The sequence below is a fragment of the Lepidothrix coronata genome, unplaced genomic scaffold (assembly GCF_001604755.1).
Source record: "Lepidothrix coronata isolate B3197 unplaced genomic scaffold, Lepidothrix_coronata-1.0 Scaffold37, whole genome shotgun sequence".
Classification (NCBI taxonomy): domain Eukaryota; kingdom Metazoa; phylum Chordata; class Aves; order Passeriformes; family Pipridae; genus Lepidothrix; species Lepidothrix coronata.
In genome coordinates, this window is record NW_016690217.1 from 3,914,450 (window position 1) to 3,934,639 (window position 20,190).

General features: G+C 34.8%; 1 long non-coding RNA gene across 1 annotated transcript in view; it reads left to right on the forward strand.

Moving 5' to 3' along the window:
* Positions 1–20,190, forward strand: part of LOC108496237 — a 31,826-nt gene that overhangs the window by 3,675 nt on the left and 7,961 nt on the right. Inside the window, exon 2 of the long non-coding RNA XR_001874399.1 lies at positions 5,291–5,361. This is a non-coding gene — a long non-coding RNA (uncharacterized LOC108496237). The remainder of the gene's footprint in view (positions 1–5,290; positions 5,362–20,190) is intronic.

The following is a 20,190-nucleotide window of genomic DNA, read 5'->3' on the forward strand; positions in this document are numbered from 1 at the left end:
GGGGGGGGGGGGGGGGGGGGAAGAAGAAATACAATATTTGAAACTAGTTGAGGAAATATTTCTTTGATCTATATCTGAATTACTAAAAAAGTCTTTGGTTTCTACTGGCTTTCTAAGTCAAAATCGAGAAGAATTAAGAGTTTCTAGGAAAAAATTCTTCATAGATCAAAATTGATTTTAATGTGAACGATACTTTGCTCAATATTAGAAATAAATAATTGTTAATTGTTTAGTATTTTAGAAATAAGTAGTTTCAGAAAGGAAAAGAAAGATTTGTAGATGAGCTCTGCTTTTGTTCAATTTCAGAGTTCTGCAGAAGGCAAAGACACTGATAATGTGAAATTTCAAGATCAAAACTGTTTTCCAGGATAATATGTGCCGGGTGAATAGGATTAGAGGTGATAGGGAGCATAGCAATTCTGACAAAAATAATCAGATTCCAGAACTAGAAAGATTTTTCATTATTTTATTTTATAGTTTTATGGGTTTTTTTTCATTTTTGTGTTTTTCTCTTCTGCCCTATTATTTGCCCTTTACCAAGATTAACAGCAAAATAATGCCACTTACTGAGCCAGATGAATGGATTATAAAGTAAGTAAAGAAGAATCGCTAATTTATTTCATGAGTAACTTTTAGGGCACCATAACTTTGGGGTGAAATACTGGTGGTAACAACCTCAAAAATTCAGTTTTTTCCTGTGGTTTTTCATATAGTAGAGCATTTGAAACTGTCTTCAGTGACAGCATAAAAGAACCTTAGCTTCAAAGTTGGTATTTTGCCTGATTGCTTCAATTTGGTTTTTCAGCCTTTTCAGGATTTCTCTGTTCTCTTATTTTACTAACCTAGATGAAACCTGATTTCCTAGCTTTTTTTTGAGGAACAAATGTAGAAATAACAATGTGTTCAGATAGAAATCCCATATTTGTAATATAAATTTACTGCTATGTGCTTACATCAACACCTCCATTCCTCCCCCCTTTTTAGCAGATAATAGTGCTCAGGCATCAGCATCTTTCTGAGAGGAATGTGCTGTTTAGCATAGTGTTAAGAGTTTGATAAATGTTAACACAACATGAGATTCTCTTTATTCTAAATTCAGGTTAAAATGTGCAAATAATTTCAAATGTTATTCTACTATTAGTGTATCTAAGAAAATATATTTTGCATTTATATGAGATAATTAAAGATGTTTATGTACAAAAAAATACAGGGGCTTTTTCTTTTTTAGTTTAAGACCTAACTCTATTCAAAATTTAATGTTTAATTTAACATTTTAATTGAAAATTAATAAAAAGAAGAAGGATACATAAATATTTTAGTATGAATTTACCTGTTTTCTCCCAGATTAGCAGATGAAAACTCTGTCTGAATGAAGATATGAAGGAGTTTTTTATGTTCTTAAGTTTCATATATAATGCAAAGAAGAAACACAGTGCTTGATTCTTCTGTTTTCCAGGACTTACCTGATGGGTCTTTTGTAAGGCTTAACGAGGTATAAAAGTTTTTGGGCAACTAAAAGAGGCAAGCCTTTTACATCTCTAAGTCATTATGTGATAGAGAATAATCAAAGAACGGTGAACATTCTCGATGTACTGCAGAGCTCTTCTGACACTGAGAATTGTTACATCTATTTGAAGAGCACATCCCTGTTGCCCTGAATTTTACAGGAAAATGTCTTTAGGTTTTTTGTTTGTTTGTTTACTTTTATTGGTGTTTTGTTTGGTTGATTTGTTTTAATATGGATCTCCATATAATTTTTCCTGACCTCACTATATTGTATTTTCTTTTATTTATGATGTCACTTAAGTAGTGGTTTTAAGACCTTACCTGGATTCCTTCTTTTTCTTTTCTTTCTTACTTTGGGGATGATTTTAATGTATGCCTTAAGCATATCACACTAGACAAAGTTAACGTGAATCTCTCAAAGCTCACAAAGCCCCATGGTAAATATGCCTTTTTGCAATCAGAAGATGAATGTTTTACAAAGGACAGAAGATCAGAACTAAACTGCTGTAAAATGTGAAGCAATGTGATGGTGATTTTCTTTTGTGGGAAAATATGCAAATTTTCAAAAAAGTGGATGGACATATGTGCAGGCAAAGATTTCACATATATATCAAAACTCTAGCAAACACTGAGACTCAATTTTAACAAAAGTAATTGAATTAGTAAGGAACTTTTCACCTGCACATTTTTGAAAAACAATTGTTATGATGGTGTCTGACATGAATAGACTTATCTTTTAGATCAAAGTCACAAGGAAAGAGCCCACAGGACTCCTCAGACTGAAGTCTGTCCTAATTATTTGAGATATGGAAAAACTAGTCACTGCACTGTCTCAGGCAGAGCACTGAATGCGTCTCTCTCATGAGGAAGAAGGGAGTTCCAGCTAGGGAGGAGGCACATCATCCTGCCACATTCGTTATTCCACTGCACACAACTTGCAAACAAACTAAAATAATGGGGTTGGTTTTGTTTTTCTACCCTATTTAAAAAAAACCAAACCAAACCAAAGTGTAAAATCACAACACTATCACAAAAAAAAAAAAAAAAAAAGGAAAAATAAAAGACCAAAGAAGTAGGTATTCTGGTTAGTCCTAACAAACAGACAGCTTCATTTAAATGCACCCAAAGTGTGGTTTAATTTTACTTTGTTATTATAGCTTGTGATGTGATTTGATAAGCGCAGTTTCCTCCACTGTTCACTTCTTTCAATGCAGGACTCGATTAAGTGATTCTTATCAGGTACTGTAGGCACATCAACCAACAGGGGTCACATTTACATGCTCTACTGGAACAGAACTTTTAGTTGTTAAGTGCTCTAATAGTTCAGAACCTGCTGTGAAACATATGTGAAGAAACATTAGCCACCTACATGTGCTAGGAATGTAAGGAAGACTGAAAGGCTGTTGTACAAACTGGCAAAATAATTGAAACTTAATGAGGAATTTCTCCAGGCAGAAAATGACCTCTTCTTGCAATGTCACTGAATTTCCAGTCTTCATCAGATGGCTTGAAAAATGAAAGTAAAAAGTAAAAAGTAAAAGCACAAAGAGCAACTCAATCTTACTGAGCAGTATTTTTTACTGAGTATTGATTATCTTTAGGTGTGGGTTATTACGCTGTTTCAGTGTAAAATAATCAAAGCAGCTTTCACTGAGCTGACTTGGAATTTTGTTTTTCCAATAAGGCAGAGACAGAAAATTCTATTTTTGCGTAGAAAAATGTCCTTTTTATGAGAAGTGAGACAAGTTAAAAGAAATCCTGCAGCTTTTTTTGTAAAACAAACTATTGAATTCAAGCTCATTTGGAGAGGCATGCATACATTGTAGCCTCTGGTGCTCCCACTGGATGAATTTATCTTGACCATTGACTGGCAACAAGACCTAACTTGGCTGAAGCGTATACTGTATTGGTTAAAATTTTATTACCAAAAGTGAAATTATTGGAATGCACTGCATCAGTTTTAAGTTGCATGATTTTTTCTCAAAGTCTGGTTAACAAGTTTTATGCTGTAATCTACACATGACCACATTCCTTTTTAAGACATGTCACTCATTTAAATCTATGTCAGGCTTAAAAAGAACTTATGGACCTTATTATTGAGTCATTTAAAATGTAAGATGAAGTATGCATTAAAGTAAGCATAATCTTGGAGCTGTCAACTTGTTTAGTTTTTCTGTATATTGTAATGCATTTTATACAAGAAAACTGCAATTGATCATGCATTACATATGTACTAGGCAATTATTAGCTCAGCTAAAATTTGTGTAAGGAAGTTGGAATTTTTATCGTGTCAATATATTTCTAAGCCCATTTTTCATTGAAATTTCACCAGTTCAGTTATTTTTCAAAAATCCTGAAAGTAAAATTTCATTTGATAGCTGGTATAGAATGTTTTATTTCTGCTAGCATGGAGTAAAAATATATGTAAACATCAGAGGTTTGATATCAGACTTAACTGGAGAACGCATGCTTTGGGCAAACAGCAATATTTCCTTCTGTCACAAAACATCTGCTGAAGAAGACCAAATCCAACTCTTGTCTGGCTTTCAGCAAAACATCAAAGAGAAGAATGGAATGTTACTCTTAGGGAGTAGGTAGAGGGTGAAAAACATTTCCAGAAAATGGTACATGGTGTATATTTTTGGGGTATTACAGAATTTATCTCAGTGACTTGGACACAATGTTAATCGCCTTCCATTATTATACTGACCTTCCTTGTCTCATAGTAAGTGATGGGAGAAAGAGAGAGGCAGGAAGAGTCAAAGCTGAAGGAACCCATATTCAGTTTCCTTTCTTAATCTGCCTCATTTCTGTCTTTTGCCATGTTATGAATAAGGATATTATCCATCACATGGAAACATATTATTATAGTGTATAAGACAACAGTGGTTTTTGCACTCATTGAGTCTGCATAATCTTCGGAAACCTTCATTTGATTTTACAGTTGATATAGAAATATGTGTGAAAAACTCTGGTAAAAGAGAAGTCTTAAATAGTCTACAAGACTTCTGCAGTTTCACCCTCTGGGCTTGGGGAATTCAAACATTATTTCAGTGGGTAATCTGAATTAAATGTGCTTTTTGTACTTCATTTGTCTTTAAAAACATAATTGGTTAAAGATTTCAAAGAGGTTATTGCTCCAGAGTGGTGAATAGCTCTTCTGTCTGGTCTTAATAAGTAATTATCAGGGAAAGTACTGTTGTTGATTTGCATATTTATGTAAAGTGGTCTATGGAAAGGTTTTGCTCAGGATTGCCATAGCAGGAGAAGAAGAGTTCTACCCAGTTCTAGAGTAAAAGATTTGTTAAGATGACAGATATGAGCAGATAAACTGTCTATACATAATCAAAGATGACAGGCCTGAAACTGAAATAAACTAAATATCAACAATCTCAGAAACAAAATGAGGCTGGGAAGATTAGAATCTAAATGAAACCTGGAATAAATCACAAACAAGGCTGTGAGTATAAAGAATTACATTCTTTCCCAGCCAGATGCTCTCTTTAGTGATAACAGACTTGGTATTGAAGAGGTACAAAAAACTTACTCCAGTTATTTATCTACAGATTCTCATCTGGATAAAACAAGAGGCGAGAGGTTGTTTTGCATTTGACATTGGGGTAAACAGAGAAAATTATTTTCTCCTCTTTTATGTCATCTGTACATTTAAAAATCTTTGTAACTGGATATGGCAAGTAGTTTTAATTTGCTTTTACCTTAACCTGTCTTCTTACAAGTAATTATAAAGTAATTGGTTAACATTAAAGCAATATATCTCTTTTAGATATCCTTCGACAGAAAGCCAGAATACAGGAGCATGCTGGAACATCATAGAGCTCCAAAATATTGTCTCAGGTAAGCTTAAGGGCAGTAGAATATACCTGCAGCTACTATGTGGTTTGGAAGACAGGAACACAGTCTTCGTTCTTGAAGAGCTTCTGATGACTGCTGCTAACTGCCATGACACTCATTCTCTGACTGATGGCAGACAATGATGAGCATTCGACACCTGAGTTTTCCTGGGGAGCTTGTGAAGCACTGCTTTAGTAGGAGACCTCATAAAGTCTCAATTTGCTCCTTCACAAGAACATTCATGAAGCAGGAATAAAAAGTGGACCACATCTGTGAGCAGCAAGTTAAATTTTGAAACAGAGAATTATACTTCCTTTGGCAGGAATTAAGTATTCAGAATTCAGACATTTAGTGTTTCATACTAAAAAGCAATTAAAAGTATAGTATAATAAAATAAACTATTAATATTAAAAACAAATAAATTACTATCCACCAAATTACTGTTCAGAAATATATGCTTTGTGTATCCATAATCTATCATCCTCCGTTTTTCAGGCTGGTGACTCCTGATAACTTTAATTTACTTTTAACTGGAAAACCAAAGATTGCTTCTGAACAGTTTATTAAACTAGGGAGGAAAATACAAAAAGAACACTAAATAATAGCAACTTTTATTTATGGACAACTGTCCCAGTGGACACAAAGTCTTGACTTTCTAGCTTGGTTTCCTTCTGGCTTCATGAAACTTCAGAGACAGAAGTGCTCAGTACAGAGAGCAGTTAGTTTTACCAGAAAGAACCTCAGATAAATTCATTGCACCTTCCTTCAAGTTGCTGTTGGAAATATATTGAGTTCAGGAGAACAGTAGGTTTTTTAAAACTGTATAGAAAATCCATATGTGTTAAAGTCACAAAGATCACATTTGCTTTCTGTGAGGACATAGCCAAAAAAGCCAAACAACAAAAAACAACCAAACAAAAATCCCCTTAAAGAAAAGAGTTGATTACAGACTTTGGTACATGTCTAGAATATTGTCATTGTACTGAATACCTTCTTTCATAAGTCTACTAACAGTTACACTCTTAAGTCATTCATACGGGAAATGCACATCTTTTCCTTTCAAAATTACTCCGCTATTGATGTCAGTTGTAAACTGAACTAAAACAGCTGCATATCTCAATTTCAGTATATTAATAAAAATTAAGATCTATTCTCCTTTCCCAAGATTTGCTTCAGCTAATTATTTTTGCTTTCAATATTTTCTAAGGTGTAAAGCAGAATCTGATGATTGCAAGTAGAGCAGACCTTACACACATGTTAAGGATTGCTTTCATTTCTTTCCTGTTAATCCCATTCCATAAGCTATTGCCAATGTATATTTTTCACTTTTCATTTCAGTCTTCATCTCCATAGCATTTAACATTTATGTGGCCTCCTAGACAGACATGGGAGTATTGTACATGTATTATGCTTTTGAGTAATGTCACTGATACATTATGGAAAAGCAAAGGATAGATTTCTTATGCTATTTATCTAAGCTTACTATGCTTTTGGTATCTAAATAAGAATCGTTCAGAGGTCAACAGGTTACTAAAACTTGTGAAGAGAAATTGTCTACTTTTTATATGCATACTTATATACATAGGCATACATATATTCACACATATACATATATCAATTATATTTAGGAAGGATATATAGTCACAAGTCAAGGATCCTTGGTTTTTTGTGAAACCTTGGAAGGCAGAGACTTTCCTAGTATCCTAGTTTCTGTTAAATGCAGAGTGAAAGCCTCAGAAGAAAAATGGTCTGATGCTCCTCTGCTGTGCAAAATCCCTTCCTGTCCAGAGAGTAAGGCTTTAGCCTTTTGTAAAGCTAATTGACTCCCTTCCCCCAACTCACTCCATTTTTTTTTTCCTTACAGTGGAGCAGAGGAAGAAAAATTCCCCTATGGGATTTTATAACCTATAACAATTAATAAGCTCAGCCTCTTGATCGCCATGGCCAAGACTGCCAACCTACTCACACATATCCCATGAATCCTTCTCTGTTCACAGATGAGTCTTGCAGTCTTCCAATGTCTCCTTCCATTAGTGGGAAGAATGAGGAAAACACTACTTGTGTTCCCTAATCATTTATTCCAAGGCCCTGGAGTCTCTTTTGATTGACCTTAGATTTCTTATTGCAACATAATCTGTACCCATGTGAAAGAGCAGGAGTTTATGAGTTGTCTGGTGACACCCCTGATTCAGGCCCCAGGGAGTCTGCAAACTTCCCTGGAAAGGTGATCCAATCTGCAGGTGGATGCCTTCATTCTGCTGAGGAGGGAATCACTGATGATCATAACTTGACATTTCTTCTCAGTGTTAGTCTTAATGCAGCTCTTGACTCAAGAGATTGATTGATCTGGCCTCAGTGAGAATGCACAGATTTCTCCTTTTCTATTTGGTCATGTCCTTCATCTACCATTCACAGAACCTGATACCTATTCTGTAAAGGTACCTGAGAGGGTAAGCAGATGTTCCTCTTACAACTCCAATATTAATTTGCTTCTCTCCTTATCCCTTGTAATACCATCTTAATCTTAACACAAAACAGACACTGGATTTACCCTACCCATATAGAGTTGATTTGTGTGTAACAGAAATGTCAGACCATTGGTTCACCTCCTTCTCAGACTCTGAAAGGCTCATCAGTCTGCTCTCCTCTTCCCAAAGCTCAATCATCAAGCAGAACAGTTCATTTGCCTGATTACACGTCCCAGAGGCGTGCTTCATGTCATCCTTTATCTTCAGGCATATCCTGTGCAGCCTGAAACCTAAGTGGTTGCATGTCCTGACAGTGCTTTGTCTGTGTGTCTGCATTGGTTCTACTGCGTGCTAGAAGCTCTGGAGAAGCAGAGGACATGACTTTTTGCTGATGGTCACCATGTTGCCACATTCCTGCCTACTGGGAGATACACAATATATGCATCTACCGAAGCTGACTGGGCTGATTTTTTAATCCTGTATACATCACCTGCACTGATGGGTGCAGGCTGGGTTCTTTGCTGACTCGTACAATAAATGAGTCTGGTCTGAGCTGCTCAGGGAAAAATCCCTGCTCAGATGAAGCCTCTCCATGTCCTTATGTATCCCTCGTGTCCCTTACTGCTTCCTTCTGTCACTGACGCCACTTATGCTGCTCACACTGCTCCAGTGTCCCTTGCAATTTGGTGAAGCATCGCGTGAAAAGAACTTTAAAGTATGTGTTTTAGTTGGTAAAAAAGGCAAATGTTAATATTGAAATGTCTGTGATAGAAGGCACTATATAAAATTTCAAAGATGTTGATATTAATCAACATGTAACATAATGACATTAAACATATAACCATTACTTACTGCTGAGCAACAACTTAAAATGAGCTTTATTTTCCAGAATATGGGATAAATCCTTCTCACACAAGAATTGATTCTCATATCTCTTTTCCTGTTATTTTTAAAAGAGAATGAACACAAAGATATGTGAAATTTTGGCTGCCACACAGTGTGACAAGACCATTCACTATCAGAAAAGCAGAATAAACCATTAGTGGTTTTCTTGAATGGGCCTTGTCTCAAATTGTGAAGAGATGATTTGTGGACAAAATATCAGAAATACACTTTTAGGAAAAAAGCATAATAATTTTGTAAATAATTAGATTCTCTTAATTGTAATAGTTATTTTTTCATCTTTAGTGTAGAGTCTTTTTTAAATGTAGAACTAAAGAAGCTTTTCTGTTAAAAGAAAGCAACATTATCTATAGGCCACGCAAGTCCTTCTTGACTCCTGTGGACTTTGAGCAGTTTTGGTCAGAGGTCAGGGCACAACTATTCATTTTTTATTTAACACTTTGTATTGCAGTTTTTTGTTTTAAATAACTGAGTTGAATTTACAGCATGGTTTGAAGACATGAAGGGGCATTTCTGACTGCTGCATGAGATAAAAGAAGTTATTGTTGGAATTTAGTAATTATTATTGTCTTTCTTCTTCCAGACACATGTGAAACACTGTGTAGAAGTCTGTGAGGATGGGTACTATAATGGCAAATTAGGACATGTTTTTATTATCACTGCTGAGCAACTAGTATTGTTACTGCCCATGAAATAAAGGAGACAGCTTATCACAGAATGCTGAATGATAAAGTTATGCAACAATTAACATAAGGCAGGACTGAAATGAGACAACATGACATACACTTTTGTATAATACAGTCAGCAAGAAAATAGAACAAGAAAATTACCCCATAATATGTCATAGCTTCCACCTTTCATAACATGTGAGTTTGCATATCTCTCTGTCATCTCCTTTTGCATCACACTCTCTTTTGATCAATTATACAGGCGAAGAGATCAATTAGATATGCAAACTTGAACTGGAAAAAAAATGCAAGCGCAGGAATGAAATATTGACCTATATCTACTTGCCAGTAGATTAACAACATGTTATAACTAATTTATTTTTTTTAAATCTAAAAAGAGACTGTCGGCAAGCTTCCAAGGCCCATAGGCAGTGCAGCTTATGGCAAGATTTTTGCCACTCAGGATGTTGCTCTTGCTGCCCATCAATCCCTGAGACACTTTCTGTTCTGTTTTATTCTCAGATTGACCGAAATTGCATTAGACAGAAGAACAGATTGCTGTGTATATAGTTTACAAATATAGCTGTAAGATAATCTCCAAAGGCATGTTAGATTGAATAAGTAATTTTTTGTGCCAATATTTTCATTATTACAGGTTATTCTAATTTCATCTTTCAGGAAGATTGAAACTGAACTCTTGAAAAAAAACAACTATATGGAAATCCATCAAGAAGGCAATGTATAATGATAAATTCAATTTTCTTTCTGAAGGGATAAACTCTGTGCTATATCAGCTGTACTTTACACATTGTATATTTCCATTAATTTACAAAGTTTTACAACTGTGAGCTGACCAAAAAAAAAAAAAGTAAAAAACTAAAACAACAAACCAAAAGATATGAGTGTAACTAGCAAATTACAATAATTAATGTGGGGAAGATGTGATCTTACTTTTCTCTGTATTGTATCCCCGAATCTTCAAAATTTTGTGTAAAAGTAAAAAGATCCAAAAGACTGCACAGACTGTGTACTGAGGGCTCACAAATTATATTTGTGGTGCCTTCCAAACTAAACTCTCACATCATGACTCTTCATAGTTGAGGGGGTGATAATTTAGTCATAGTGAATCAAGAAAAGTTAATTGCTTTGTTCATTGTACTTGTCCTGTCCCCAAGCAATGGATATGATCTAACCCACAATTTTCTTGGAAAAATAAAGGAATACAAGTAGATAACATTTATTATGGGAAGTCCAGCTAAAACATAGTTAACCCTGATAATTGTTTTGTGGGAATGAAGTATCGTCAGTTAACATAAGAAGAAAAAGACATTTACAAAACTGATAGTGCAGTGAACTCACTGAAGGAACAAAAGAAGCAGACAATCATGCTTTATCATAACTTTGTAGCATCATGACTTATATACCGATTAGTACTATATAGACAATATTCAATAAATAATGAATTTGGCTATCTATTTGCTAAATACTTAACAACTAGCCCAATTTCATGTAGATCTATTTGTTCATGAAATAAATAATGGAAAAAAAAACCAGAAAAAGAAAAAAAAAAAAAAAAACCAGAAAATACCAGTCTGAGTTTGTCTCAAAATCCATGGTGGTAACTGCCGGACTTGAATAATTTACCCTAACAGTAATAAAATGAGGGTTTTGGTCTTTTTGTTGGTTGGTTTTGGTGTCCCACTCTGCACTTTTCTCTTTCAGTGACTACTTAGCATTCATTATTGAATACATTATTTTAATATAAATATTTCACAAGAAATTTGTATATTTGACTGAAACATGCAAACCAGTTAAAAGACATAAATTTAAAATTGCTATTCCATTTACATATAATCAAATGAAAACAGTCTAAAAATGTTCTAACTTTTCTAAATTTGTTCTCAACTCTCATTCTTATACAATCCCCTATGAAAAAATGTTAATACCAACCTAACCTCCTGAGATATTTCATATCTACATGTCCAGAGGTTACTAGAAGCTCATGAAGAAACATGTATTAGGAAGATTGTTGACTTTCGTTTCTCTTTTTCCTTAGGAAATGCAGTTCTAGAGGAAATACAATTCTAAATAAATTATTTTAACAAGTTTATTTGTTTATAGATGTAAAAACGCCTTTACTTTATTTTACATATGATAGAACGTCACTCAAACATTCTGGGGAAATGTCACTGCTTAAAGTCCTTTTGGTGTTATCAGAAAAATGTGAAACAGGTCACATAAATCAGAAAAGAAAGGAAGGTTCTTTGGCTATATATATGAGCTACCAGATTCTGCTTTCTGTCATCTTTTCTTAAGAATGTCTCTTAAATAATTTACTTTAAAGTATACTAGCTGAAAATAAATGTGCAATTTTTTTTTTAAATTAAAAGCAAATAATAAATAATCATTGTTTACCATTATCTCTGGTTCAAATATCAAACCTGCTGACTATATCACTGCAACAAGAGAAGGTTGTTGAGAAAAAAAGGAGAAAGAGTAGGAAAAATATACATCGATAAAAGTCTTTGGAATAAGGATTGAACTCAGGAAACTAAAGCAGATGAATAATATGTGTAATTTTATGGATCCTACTACTCATCCACCCACAAATCGCGAGAACATAAGAACATAAGAACAGCAGTCGTATTATTTTAAATCAAAGGAAAAGGACAGAAGGCTTCTTCTAAAGAAAGGGACAGTGTTTCTCTTTAACTGTCAAAAGTATATTTGTAGAGAATGAGCCACACAAGAAAAGCTTTGGAAAAAAAATAGTGTATGGGAGAATTTCAGGGGAAATTTTCATACATTATTTCCTATCAGCTGAAGTCCATCACCAAATGTTTTGTTTTATGTCATTCCACAAACTTTTCTCTTTAAGCCAGCAAAGACTTGGTGAAATTTTATTGCATTGTGGAAGACAATCCATCTGGGAAATCTGGCCCAAAGAGAAGCTTGAGCATACAAAGTTTTAACACAATAAATCGCAGGTCTTGGACTTGGGGACCTCTACTGGAAAATATTTCTGTATTGTCATGTTTGGAAGGCTGTTTTTTAGGGGAAAAATGATGAGATTTTCCACAAGAAGCAGACATTTTTCACACAAACAAGAATTACTCAGCTGAAAACCAGTTTTCTGTCAAAACAATTTTAGCTGAAAACTTTCAGCCATCTGTTTTACATCATCACAGTGAGCAGAATTTGGAGGTAGCTTGGTACAGTGTACAGGCAATTTCAAGTGAATTTATCTCAACCAGCTGGTACAGACCAACTAACAAATCTGAAGAGTATGATGTTCTGTAGAACTCAGTGAAAATATTAGAAGTAATTCTGTACTTTAAATAAGTTGACTCCATTATACCCACAGTAGATTACATTTTCTTAGTTTCTATCTGTTCTAGAAAGCAAACCAGATGTCTGTTATTCATCTGGCCACTTGACAGTATTAATGGAAGAGGGAAGATGGGGGTTAGGTTATGTACAGTGGGCACATCTGTTCCAGTAACCAAATTACAGCCTACACAGTAAACAAGGTGATCTGAACAAGACATGCCATCTGTGTTTCCAACAGCTTGTTTCCTTATTATTTTATTGCACTCTAATGTGTACCCTAATAAGTAGGGCTTTTTCTCTTTATGGAATACCTTGCTTACATATATTGTCAACATAGCAATGTTCAGTGAAAGTGGTATCAATTACATCTGTCTTCATAGTTCAAGGAAAAATGTATATGATCCATTTTGAAGAATTTAAAGGGAAATATAATTTTTTGAAAAAATTCTTGGTAATGAAATAGAATAAAGCTACTTTCCTGTATCAGACATTAGATCTTCTACTTATAAGCATGGAATTAGAGCCCTGAAAATATTTTAATTTTTTTTAAAAGTAAGATAAGTATGAATGAATAAACATTTAAAATACTTGAAGAATTTTCAGTTAGACCAGTTCCATGGGCTCCATCTCCAGCCCAGTTTTTTTGTCTAACTCTTTATTAGAAAGATGTATCTAAATATTAATGAAAATATTTGTTATCAAATAAGTTGGCTGATACATGGACAAAGGTCTATCCTGACTACATATCTACGCTAATAAGACAAATCCTTCCTGAACTCAAAAAGAAGGTAATGCCCATTCAGATGACTAACTCTGATTTAAAATTATGAGGAATGGTCACACCTTGTAGATAAGGGAAATTAAAATAAATAAACAAACCAAACCAAAACAAAAAAACCCTTTTTAAAACAACCATAATGTAAATTCCTAAATTTGTATATAATAACAGTGAAATTCGGACAGTGGTATAAAAATAGTAAAAAGAAAGAATCTGAGAGGAAAGAAAGTGGAAAAGGACATATATAGTGACACAAATTATCTAATCAGAGCTCCCTGTTCAGCGGTCATGCACCTTAGCAACATGTTTTCAAGGACAATGTACTCTTTTTCTCTGTTGTGCTCACATAAGACTTTCTTCTTGAGAACCAGGAGCATGGGATGTCTTCCCTGATATAGGTGAGAGAAGCACTTTTCATAATATACCATAGTATAGCACAACATAACTGAAGCTAAAATTCCATTTCTTCCCTGTACTGTCTAACATTTACTATAAGTGCATATACCTTTAGTGGACAGAAGGAGCAATTACTATTTACATCCTTCATGTAAAAACTTTTACAAAGTAGAAATTCTATATATTAGATAAGACTCTGCCATCCTTTACAGGCTTTCTTGTGTTCTGATTTTTTTTTTTCACCTTGCTCAGTGTTTCCTCAGAGTTAATTTACAATCTTCTTATTATACTTCTCTCATTTCTTTAGACTTTTCTGAGTGTCACTAAAATATGGTGTCCCAATGCAGTTCTGTAACTCCTCCCCTTCTATATAGAATAAGATAAACAAAAAAAGAAGTGGAAAAAAAAAGAAAGAAAAAATGTCAAAGTTTTGCTTACATCCCTTTAAAAGGATAAAATGTTCTGTAAATATTGTGTCTTTTGTAATTATTGTTGTCAGTGGAGTTGATAAAACTGGTGTGTAGACAGAGCTCAGCCTCAAGTTATTGCCTGTCAGACTCCTCTCAACATACATTTTCTTTGTTGTCGTGTCTGCCGTGACAATAATCACAATTTGTATGATACATCTGTTAATGAAACTTGTTTATTCTGCAACATAACTACAGTCTTTGATCTTTTATGGTTCTTGTTCCCGGCTCTTTAAACACACCTCTTCTTTAGTGCTTTTGCTACTTAGCTATTCTACTTCTTGATTTGTGAATTTGATTTCTCTTCTGAGATGGGTTTTGCACTTGCCTTAAATTAACTTCACTTTTGATCTCAGTTCACTTATTGAATGGAAAGAAAAGTGCATACTGTGGGAGTCCTTCTATGTTCGTAGTTCAGACGTTAAAGAAGTTAAGGGGTTTATTACAAAACTTTATGATACATAGAAAGGAATGTTTCTTCTCTGGAAAGTATGCAAAACCATCTATAAAAAGATGTTTTTCATCTTCTGAGCATATTGAATCCAGCTTGAGGCTTTTTAGTCCTTTTATTCTATTGAGATGATTATTAAAACAGTCAGGATGGATCAGTTAGAGCAAAGCTGATCCCCTAGTTAAAAGGGGTAAAATTGCAGAAGAACTAGTGGTTAGGATATGTCAACAGGGTGAAAGGAGAGTGTTTAGGCTAACTGTTTCTCCATCAGTGTACAGTTCATTCTACAGTTGTGCAGCCCCAAGACTAATGTATGAGGAACTGGTGATCCATATGCTTAGTTTCTTCTCACATTTACAGGAGCATCCTGAATATCCTGTGACAATTTTCCCTACTGGGCTAGCGTGTCTCTAAGTACTCAGGTGAATGAATATGAGGGGCAGCATGTGACTGCTCTACACAGTGGTATAAGCACTGCGTAGTTGATCAATATACATTCATTTGTTGTGTACTTGACCATAAACATACGGATGGTGTTTTTTGTAGTTGACATGAAATGTTATATACACTTGCTGCAGAACTGTGACTTTGTCCAAGGGTCTCCCTAAAAACCAGATGTGTCTGCTATCAGTGACTAGTGCATCTGTATTGTGAGTAAGATCTCATAATAGTACAAGAAAACTTGGAGCTGGTGAATCTAATCATGAATGGGAACTCTGTGTAGCAGATCAGGGTCTGTGAGGAGGAAATCACCTGATGTTGCAACTGTCAGTGTTCCCAGCAGTAGAAGGCATGTGAGATCGCTATTGCCTTTCCTGCAGTTTTTATCCTTTACTCAATAAACTTTGAGTATCTGTGCCTTTCTTTCTGAGAAGCCAAGAGAACTGACACCTCCACAGTGAAAAACTGTCTCTGAGACTTCTGAAGGAATGTTCACTCTTCACAGATTGCTTTCCTTGAATAAACTGCAGTAAAAACCATATGCTTAAGTAGACTTTCCTGAAATCCTATTACCAAGTTGAGTTTAAAAAAAAAATTGAAATATTTCCCATACTAATAAGAAAAATAACACAAGTATGGTGCAAATTTCAAGTCAGTTGAACAACGGATTTGTGTTATATCATGCTGATTAAAGCAGTGATTTTTCACATCAAGTTCCCAGTTCCTCATGATCAAAGAATTCTTATGTTTCTAGGAATTTGTGACAGCACTTCCACAAAGCAGTTTGTTGCAGCTTGAGAGATATAAATAGAAACATAGAATAAGAGCACAAGTGAGGTTTTTGTCTTAGGCATCAAAGGCTAGAACATGGAAAGCTTGGCTAAATAAAGGCAAGAATGTTGCAAATTTTATTTACAGTTGAGATTGTGGTGAAATATTTTATACAACTGAGCATTGTATGTTGGCACCTTAACTACAACTAGTTCTTAATATGCCAACAAAAAGTACCATTATGGAGTCTAATGCTATTAGATAAAACCTGTCAGAAGATATTCCACTCTTCCCACTCAAAAGTGTGTTTTCCTCTATGTTATTTTTGATTAAGAAGTTACAGGTAGGAGAAAACATAACATTACAGCTAAATTCATCCCCAAAATTCTGTTTATAATAGATTTAAACACAGTCTGCAACAAATGTCCTACAACTCTTCAAAAAATAATTTTAGTCTGAACTAAGGAACATAAAAGAAACTCCAGGATTGCTTAAGCACAGTTTATGAGAAGAAAACTGTGTTTCCTGTTACAGTTTAAAGTACCTTACTTTTCCTGAGAAACTGTGTGCAAGTACAAGCTCAGGGAGGGAAGACCAGCGTAATACCTTGTGAAACAAATAGATAATAACTTGTGCACGAGAAATGAATGTCAAGCTTTCAAGGACCACATCTAAAGTGTGCTCTGTGGTGTCAGTGAACATCTGAAGATTACCACAGAGATAATGTCTTTTGGTTAAACTAGGCTGGTATAATCTCTTAAGGAGTTTGAAAATATGAGAGAAATATTAATATTCACATTAATGAAATAAATACCTCCCTAAATTTTAGTTGGAGGTGGCTTTTCTGCATGTTTGATGGATTGTTTATTCACAGATGTACTAGGAGAAAGCCTCAATGAATTGTTCTTTTTCTGATAGTATTTGCCAACAAAGCTGCACACAGAACTGCAAAGCTTCTAAGCCAATGACCATCTGTCTGCTGCTGACTTGAACACTTGGGAAATCTACTGTAATTGATCTTTTTCCTTTTCCATTTCCAGGGCCCATCCCCACTCAGACTGGTATTGTGACCTTTCCAGAACTATCTCTTTGCCCATAATTAGCCCTGTCGTGCTCCATTTGCCTCTGTTCACCACACTTTTGCAGTGCTTCATAGCCTGATCACTGCAGAATGAGTTATTCTTCCTTCCTTCCTTCCTTCCTTCCTTCCTTCCTTCCTTCCTTCCTTCCTTCCTTCCTTCCTTCCTTCCTTCCTTCCTTCCTTCCTTCCTTCCTTCCTTCCTTCCTTCTTCCTTCCTTCCTTCCCTCCTTCCTTCCTTCCTTCCTTCCTCCCTCCCTCCCTCCCTCCCTCCCTCCCTTCCTTCCTTTTTATTTTCTTTCTTTCTTTTTATTTTCTTTCTTTCTTTCTTTACTCCCTTCCTTCCTTCTTTCTTTCTTTCTTTTCTAAAAACTCTTTCTAAAAAGAAGGAGATCCAAGGAGAATGTGGGCTAAAAATGCTGATAAGTCAATCAACAGAAAGGACCTGCAAGGTGTTGAGAGCTGCCAAAGGTGAAATGCTTTTTTCAAAATATATTTAAACTTGAGACTACGTAGCTATTGAGAACTTCTATATCAAATAAATGTTATAAGTTGGCTAGTTTTTGCTCACACCATTTAGTAAGTTCCGAAAATAAAATAATAAAAATTATACACTCTTTCTTCTACTCTCATTGTTCTGAAGGGTTTGGAATAGCAAACTAAACATCAAACATGGAACTGACACTGTCCCTCCTTGCTAAACACAAATACAGCTTTCAGCTTCAGCTTTTTTGCTGCAGCTGGCAGACTTTCTGGGGATTGAGATGTGCATATGGGTGACATACCAGGAGCTGTGTGACATAGCTGTAATGGGCCATCAATAAAACAAAACCACCAAACATTCTCAGAGTAATCTTTAGGGTTGCTTCAATTTGCAGTGCCTCTTCTAATCCCAATTTATCTGCCTTTAAATCAAACTTTCAGAAAATCCCATAAATTGCAAGATGTTGAAATTATTCTGAAACACATCTTTCCTATTCTCATAAAGAATTTAGAGACAGGGGATGATATAAAATTAACAATTAATGAAATTATATTGACATTTAAAACATTTCCAGCAAAAAGTAAAACAGTTTCCCATAATCTCTGATTTTCTCTTTCTTACTATTAGCTATGTCACTTTCTTGGATCTAAGACACTTATAACTAATGGCAAGAATTTTCTCTAATTTTCAGCTACATTGACAAATTACAAAGTCTTTCAAATTTCAAGTCTTCACATTGCTTCACTTGTACATAAATCATTTCATTTTAGAGCCATTAAGAATGAGTCAAAAATGTTTCATTTTTATTAAGTAGATGAACTGAAATTTAGTTTCATGAAAAGTAGTGGAGTGAGAGAATATTAAATTTTGCTAATTGGGTCAAGTCAATTCAGTCTTCCTTTTACAAGATGATACATATTATTGGAAATGTTTTAGAATGGTACAATTTTGCTAGCACAAAGTAGAGAAGTCAAAAGGATGACTTTAACATTGAGACTGAAAAATGATTACCACAATTCAGAAATTAGAAATATAAATAATTTCAGAAAAATGATCCCTTAATCTGCAAATATTTACAAAACGTTCATTTACAAAATGTGTAATACAAGCTAACTAAGCCTGGTACAGACTTTTAAAAATAGGTCTTCCTGATTTCAGTAGGCTTTAGATCTCAATAAGGTATAGTTTCAGTGGTTCTGTATCATACATTAAATGTTTCAATCATAAAATTAAATGTGCAGGTAGCTTTCATCTAGTAATCTTGGACAGCCTTTTGAAACTAGATTAAAATAATAGCAGTCTAGTGTTACAGTATACTGGGTCAGTCCTTAAGAAAATCTTATAAGAACCACTTCATTTAAATAGTAACTTGACTCTATATGGCTTAATTTCTATGGAGCCCAAATTCACATGCAGTTTTCTGGGGCAACACAAAGGTGTTGAAAAGTAAGGCACTGGTTCACCTCGTGAAGTGATGGAACCTAGAAAAATAACCGCTAATTGAAAATATTTCTTTAAGTTCAATGACTGCATAGGAGCGTATTTCACATGCCATAGATCTCAGGCAGTTCAAACACGTTGCCATAGTTAGCATGTATATTTTCAGTGGTTTTAAATGGATCTCCAACTACACTTATCACGAAAGCTTTTCATTTGCATAGATGTGTTAAATACAGAACAAACAAATAAACAAACAAACAGAGAAACAAGCAAGAAAGTAAAAAGTGATTGTAAATAACATTTTTTTTTCTCTGAACCAGCTGAAGCTTTTAAACTGAGAGGTGGAACAATAAGGAAAGCAAGGGTCCAGAGCAACATTTAAAGCTAAGGGACTCAGCAACAAAAATTAATCTTTAACTGTGTTCTTCCTGCTGACAGTGATGTGAAAATTCGGAGTTGACTTCTCATGAACTACTTGGAAGACCTGGATTTATTCATTTTAGTCAAGGCATTTTGAAGCTTTATCTATGAGACTATTGTAGCCTGAGTCTAAAAGCATCTTAGGATCGGCTGAAGATAAACAACTATAAAATGGTAACTTATTATTTGGAAAAAAAAAGAGACTAAATGAAAGGTATATTTAAATCCCTGTACCATGACTACTTCTTCTTTTCTTTAAAATAAAGAACATATTTATAGCTGTTGTAATAAGAAACAATATCACAGAAATAAAGTTTCTCTTCTAACATCTCTCTTTTTAATTATAGTATTATGTTAGTACAGAACCTTGTTATGATTCTGGTTAAGTTGTGTTAAGGACCTCATGCTACAGTCACATATAACAATCTATCAAAGCTACATGTAAAATGACTTTTAAGTCAGGGAGGTACTTGTATTAATGGCCAGTCTTCGCGAGCGAAGATTTGGGAAAGGTCATTAACCCTTCAAACCTGCGCAGTGGATTTTTTAGGTGAGACACAGCGTGCGCTGAACTGAGCCCACCCTTTAATCCTGAGGTTCATCTGCCGGGGCCGAGCAAGCTTGGACAGTGGCAGTGAGGGCCCCAGAACGTAGGTTTGTTTAGAGTGACCTTCTCTTAGATGGATTGCCTTACAGGGCTAACGAGCTCCATCTGCCCGGGGGGCTGGGAATCGAAC